Genomic DNA, 7,061 nt, shown 5'->3' with positions numbered 1-7,061 from the left:
CGTGCTCATTGCTCGCTGGTTTGGAGACTCAAGGGCAGTCTTTGGGATGTGGGGAGAAGGATTTTTATTGAGTTTTCTGTGAGTTCACAACAGGGAAAGCTAAATCCCAGCTTTAGAGAGGTAACTAACTCACTTTCTCTCTAGTTTGTGAGTTAGCATTGGAATTGATGCGTTTTGATTTTACTGCTTCCAACTGAATTCGAGAATGTTCTCAGCAGTAAAGAGGAGATATTTTGACTGTGAATTAACCACTCTAGCTCAGTAAAAAAGGTGTTTTAAAGCTGGACCAAGCTAATTGATTATTTATGAAGCTAGTTCGGAACTAAACGCGAATTGTTTGAGCGAACTAATGTAGTTTGGAATGTTCTCTTCGCAGCAGGTTTGCGAACCAAATTGCGCTTAATTTGGTGACCTTGGGGGCTGATTTAGAAGTATTCTAACCTGAGGTAAGCAGGAATTTCAGTTAGAAAACTAAAATCGTAAGATTCCAACTATAGTTATTAATATTTGATGACTTTGATGCCGTTTTGGAAATTGTTCGCAGCGGGCTTGCAACGGACTTTCGGATTATCTCCGGCTGATGCGTGAAGGACTTTGGAAGCTTAATTTGAGGTATTAACTGAGCCAAAACAGGGATTTAAGCTATTACTTTGTACTAAGTGCAATTTGTGCCGAAATTGGACATTTCGGTCGTAGTTTTGATACGCTTTTCGTGTTTCGTTCTCAGCAGAGTTGGGGCTCCGTTGAGTTGAGTTTCGGGACTTCTTGTGGCTGGATTGAGCTTAGTGATAGGTGGGTCTGACCTTCCCGAAATGGGTGAATGCCCTCTATGTCTCCTTTGACATCTGAGTTGAAGTTATTCCATATTCATGTGAATATATGATATATGTATAGTTCAAGGCATTGTGACATGCATTGATGTGTAGATCATATCGGATATGATAGCATCTTTAAACTGTAATGAAAGGTTCATGACTTGTTCACTCTACAGGTGTAACACACTGGACCTTTGCAAATTGCGAGGTTCGAGTGTTTGGATGGGAATAGTATTTCGAGCTTTCCACAAACACTTGGGGAGGTTCGTAGAAATGTTTTTCCGACCTAAAAAGTTCGAAAAATCAGGAGATTCTGGATAAGTCCTGAGAGTTTTCTAACTCTCGGGGACGTCGCCCATGGAGGAGACGACCGGTCCCTGCATCAGTGAACAGTGTTGAGGCAGCCTGAGGCAACCGGGTCCCTGGGGCGAGACAGGTCCCAGCGCCGTCTTCGATGAGAGACCGGTCCTAGCGCGGGGAAGACACGTTCCCGAACGCTGGTATTTTTGCGGTTCGCAGTGAGAGACGAGTCCCAGCTGGGAGAGACGCGGTTCACGGTCCCTCTGGGCGAAAACGTCCCAGTCCGGCGATGTGCAATTTTGGATTTTTGAGGGGCCTGGTTGGATTTTGTTACATTAGAGGGTCCAATATGACTTCTCCACCCTCTCTCTTCTCATTTTCTCTCTCACACTCCCTCCATAACCACTTGTTAAGAGAGAAGAAGGAGGAGAAGAAGAAGAGAAGGAGGAGAGAAGAAGAAGATTTGGAGTACTATGGACTCGGAGCATCTTCCTACCCTCTCATCATTCCCTTGGTGCTTGAAGGCTTGGATTTGAGCTTGCAAAGGGGAAAGATCTTCATCCTTTGGGGAGGCCGCGCCTTGGATTGCGCTTCTTAAGGTGTACCCTTTCCCTCCCATCTAGACCTTGGATTTGAGGTTTTTAATTGTTTTGAAACGCCTAGAATGTGGTTTTAGGGCCTCATCATTTGGGAAATTTTGATCTAGGGCCTTGAGGCTAGATTGAATTGGTTATAGAACGCTTCCTTGGGCCTTGGATTGGAAGGATTTTAGCTCTCATTGGAGCTTGAGAGAGTTTTTTTTTCCACAGGCGTGGTGAGTTTTAGCCCTTTTGCTAAATTTGTTAAAGTTTGAATATTATGCGATGTGATCGTAATGCCCAGTTGTATCTTGTCGCTCATTACTTTTAGGCGTATTTTGAGACTCGCGGACAACTTTGTTCGGGCGAAACGAGACCCTACGCGACGGTTCGGTGGTTTGAACCTAGCTACAATGGAAATCTCATATATGGTTTTATATGTTCCTTAGAAATGGAGAAGCATGGCATATTCATACTAAATGTATTTCATTGTGATTTTAGAAATGCTTAAAAATGCATATGTTATGTATGAATGAAATTTTGGACCTCTATGTAATAGAGAGTTCTTGAGGGAATCTATAGTTGGTCATTTCGCATTCTTCATGAGACTTTGTTTCATGCTACTATAGTGTATAATGAGTTCGATTCATCGCTTTAAACCTAAAGTTTACTTGTGTCATGAAGTTGATAAAATTGCCATTAGTAGTATTGAACTAGAGAGCTAATGTCATCAGGTCGGCATTGAGCTCAGGACATGTGGGACCTAGAGGATAGGCCATGAGGATTTGGAATACATGTTGAACATCAAATGTCTAAGTGTCATAAAGGGGCACTAGACCTAGAGAATTATTAAAACTTCACATTGTGACTTAAACTAGATCTTTGGGATGCTAGTAGACTATACCAGTTAGAGACATTGAGGATTGGGTAGTTGAGACTTGGACTGCGCTTGTTCCATTTGTGCTCATTCGACATGCTTGTGAGGGTGCGCTCCTACAATCCGGCAGCTCCGGAGATTTAGGGCCTACCGCGAACTACGTTCGCATCGTGCGGTATTGAGAAGCCTACGGGGTCGAGTGGAGACAGCACTTCCAGAGTAGGATGTCGGGCTACCACAGACACTTAGAGCCGCGCTAAGCTGGACTACCTGAGTAGAGTCCTATAAACTGGAAACGACAAATCACACGGTGTTGTAACATGGACTGTGACACTAGAGCTAGATAGGTTAGTATTGGATGCACTTGGATACGCTCATGACATAAGCATTGGTACATTAACGTATACTTGCTGGCTTCATTACTGGCATCGTAGTATACTGGTTGTATGGATAGAGTTTACCCTTAATGCATTGACCGTATTGCATCGTAAGGTTATACTTAGTCTGAGACAGTATTAGTATGGGGCAGTGGACCTATTACCTTGTGATTAGCGTAGATGTACATCAACATAGCATCATCTCACTTGAGACATTATGGGTTAGCACTTCAATTTAAATCTCTTAAGTGTTACTATTATCTTTATTGCTATATACTATCTGTACTTACCCATTGTTTGGGCCTAAGTGGAGGCAGGAGCTGAGGCTCAAGTAATTGCCGCACTGGGAACTATAATTATACGTTTCCACGCCCTCTTTTTATCGATGTTTTCAGAGGCCTTCCACTCAGGGTGAGGCCAGGGAATCCGCGGGAAGGGAGTTGGCTTCGAGCCGTAGCTTGCTTCGAGGAATCTCGATTTGCTAGGTGGTCTAACCTCTCCTTGATACTTTATTTTGGAGAGGACGAGAGTTTTAACCGGCAGTGTACTAGAGACCACCATTTTTGTATTAGCAGGCTGATACTGGATATAACTTAATGTTTACTTTTATGTTTTAGTTATGCTCTATTTACTATTATATAGATTTTCAGAATTTACTCGCTCTGATATCTTAAGTGCTTGTTAATTCACTTCTCTTATTTGTTCATCTCTTGCTTTACTCCGCTTTTCTTGTAGACGGCTTATATGTGTAGACATATGCGGGTCTGGACACGCCTAAACCAGGAGGCCTCCGCCGGCCCCGGGGCGTGACTGATTAATTTGGTTCAGAAGCCTAGGTTGAGTCTTAGTGGACCAGCGAACCCTTAAGGCGGTTTGACTATAAGAATTAGGCTCGTGAGAGACCGAGTCTAATTTACCGTTGTGAGCGAAAGTATGTGATTGGTTTATGGCAACTCTAAAAAAGTTAGAGTTTGTCTGAGTGTATGGCTTCTAACTTCGGCGGAGGGTTACGTGGCGCCGACAACGTAACATCGGAGTATAGGTAGTTGAAGGACACTCCTACTTTCCGCATGGAATTTTGTGGACTTTATCTTCTGAGCCGGGTGCGACAGCGTGGGTTACTATACTTACGCTTTTAATGTTCTCGTAGTGACAGAATGCCAGATTACATAACCCTGAGACACTCCTAGTTGGCCGGGGCGGATGATGCGGCACACCCGAGGCAGTCGAGACCTCCCGACTACTTCCGGATCTACTGAAGGTCCGTGACTTTGAGGGCCCAGACCTGCGGTTCTCAACTAATATATTGCGCCAGCAGACGGCAGCGGCGGCAGCCGACAGGCTGAGGTGGCTCAGCGGCAGGCAGGCGGCGGAGAAGCATCTTTTCGAGGACCTCCCTTACTCCAGCAGGCGGCAGCTTCGAGGGAGACCAGGGTCCACACCGCCAACCCAGTGTGGACGTATCCTGCCGAGGGCGGCAGTCCCCGCACCCATGTTCTTCCCGTGCGGACAACGCACCGATACCTCGGGAGGAGGTGGCTGCGGTACCCCGTGGCAGAGACCGGCGACAAGGGGCGGCATCGCCGCTGATGGCCGAGGAGGCCAGGAGGCGGATCGGCTCAATCGGGAGCGCACTCAGTGAGTTCAGGAGGTGCAGCCCGAGGATGTTTGATGGCGAGAACTCGACCACATGATTGTCGTAGAAGTGGTTGATGCATATGGAACGAACTGTTCGAGACACTATTTGTGGACGGAGCGGGACAGAGTTTGGCTCCACACGTCACTTTCTGGAGGCACGCGAGGACCTAACCTTTGGGTGGTTGAATATGCCAGGACAACCCCAACACCGACTTAGGCGGCGATTACTTGGACGCGATTCAAGAGCTGCCTCTGGCGCAACTACTTCATACCAGCGTCAAGAGGAAGATGGAGCAGGACTTGCGCAGCTTGCGGCCAGGATGAGGGTCCGTGGCAAGAGTAATCGAGAGGGGAGTTTTCATCGATTACTCCATTGTGTGCCTTTTTGGGTGGCGGACGACGAGGACAAGAGCCCGCATCTATTGAGCGGCGGTTGGCGGCCTTCTAACTTCCGATTGGTGCAAGTCTTCAACCTCCAAAACCTACGCGGGAGGTTTGTGATCGAGCCTTGAATTGTGGAGGGCAGGAGCAGGACGGATCTGCAGGAACGGTCGCGAAGAGCTTGGAGAAAGGGGAGGGCAAAGAGCCCGCTGGCTGAGGTGCCGAGTCAAGACGCACTCAAGGAGGCCGCGAGGCATCCCCAGGAGTAGGAGACCCGAGCAGTATCGTAGCGATAGTGGACATTGCGCCAGTCTACTCCAGCGAGGAGGACCATCGTCGCCAGGCTCCCCGCTTGCGTGATCTGTGGCGTCCACATACCCGCGCCTGTTCAAGCAGCAGGGGGTGTTTCATTTGTGTGGCCAGGGGCCAATTTCAATCGAGACTGCCCCGAGAGTCCACATCCAGCGTGCCATCTGCGGCATCTGCACCAAGCCAATCGCCAGGTCCCAGCCAGGGGACATCTTCTGCGCATACCACCAGCAACGGAACCGACCGCCAGTTCCGCGACAGGGCGGAGGGGTCACGACATAACCGGGCTTCCGAGTGGGCGTATACAGCGCCCATGACTGAGAGGCGGCGGCACCGAGAATGTGGTCGCAGGTATCATTGTTATTTATAGTATTCGAGTAGGCTTTTGTTTGATACCGGTGGCATCGGCATTCATTCAATTTAACCGGCTGTTTGCCGAGTGGCATGCATCCACTTGTATCTTTTGTTGCACCCTGGGACGAGTCGTTGTAACCCGACATTCCTTGGAATTGGAGAGTTTTGGCCCTCGTTGCCACATGTTAGGATTGGGAAGATTGGATCATGCCCGGTGGACTTGTTAACTTTGCATAAACTCGGGGAGTTTTGACGTACGTGTTGGGCATGGACTGGTTGACTAAGAAAGTATTTCGCCATATCAGATTGTAGGATCGAACGGTGACCTTTTAGAGAGCCGGGGCAAAGGAGGACTGTGTACCAGAGGATGCCAGAGTTGCGGCTGTTTGCGATGACGATTAGCTCCTCTCGGCTAAGGCCAGTTGATAGATAGAAGGCTGCGTAGCCTACTTGCTACTGTTGTGTGAAGGGGCGATGCAGACGCCCCTAAGATGCGAGATAATTCCCGTAGTGCGGGAAGTTTGAAGAATGATGTTTTCCAGCGGATCTTCCAGCAAGTCCTGATAGGAAGATTGAGTTGTGCTATGATCTCGTCCTCGGGAATACCCCATCTCGCAGGGCGCCTATAGGATGAGGCACCAGCAGAGTTGAAGGAGCTAAAAGGGCCACAGTTACAGGATCTTCTGGATAAGGGTTTTTTGGTGCGACCGCAGTGTGTCACCCTTGGGGGCACCGGTTTTTGTTTTGTGAAAAAGAAGGATGGTCACTTCGCTGTGATGTGGACTATCGTGAACATTAATAAAGCCGATTAAGCAACAAGTATCATTAACCGAGGATGATATCTATTTGATCAACATCCAAGGATCTTGTGTATATTCAAGATTGATTTGCAGTCGGGATATCACCATTTGAGCGATCAGACCTGAGGATGTATCGAAGACGGCTTTTAAGAACAGGTATGCGACATTTATGGAGTTCACCAGTTAATGCCGTTTGGAGCTTACTAAATCCCCGCAGCTTTTATGGATCTGATGAACGTGTTTTCAAGCTTACTTAGACAGATTCAGTTGTGGTTGTTTTGACGACGATCTAGTGTATATTCCGGAGTGACGGCGGATCACGAGGAACACTTGAGACTTGTAACTTCAAGTGCTTTCGGAAAAGAAGCTCTAACGCCAAGTATGAAAAAGTGTGAGTTTTTGGCTATAGAGAGGTGGCGTTTTTGGGCCACGTGATTTCAGGATAGGCATATGCCGTGGAAACCCGAGAAAAATTGAAGCTATCAGGGATTGCCGAGCCGACGAGTGTCCCCGAGATACGGAGCTTCATAGAGTTTGGCGCTACTACCGACCGGTTTGTCGAGGGATTTGCTAAGTTATCTACTCCCCTCACGAGGTCTCCGTCATAAGAGGAACTAAGTTCATTTGGATGA

Source organism: Ananas comosus, linkage group 6 (genome assembly GCF_001540865.1).
Source record: "Ananas comosus cultivar F153 linkage group 6, ASM154086v1, whole genome shotgun sequence".
In the NCBI taxonomy this organism is placed as follows: Eukaryota; Viridiplantae; Streptophyta; class Magnoliopsida; order Poales; family Bromeliaceae; genus Ananas; species Ananas comosus.
This window is presented reverse-complemented; position numbering follows the sequence as displayed.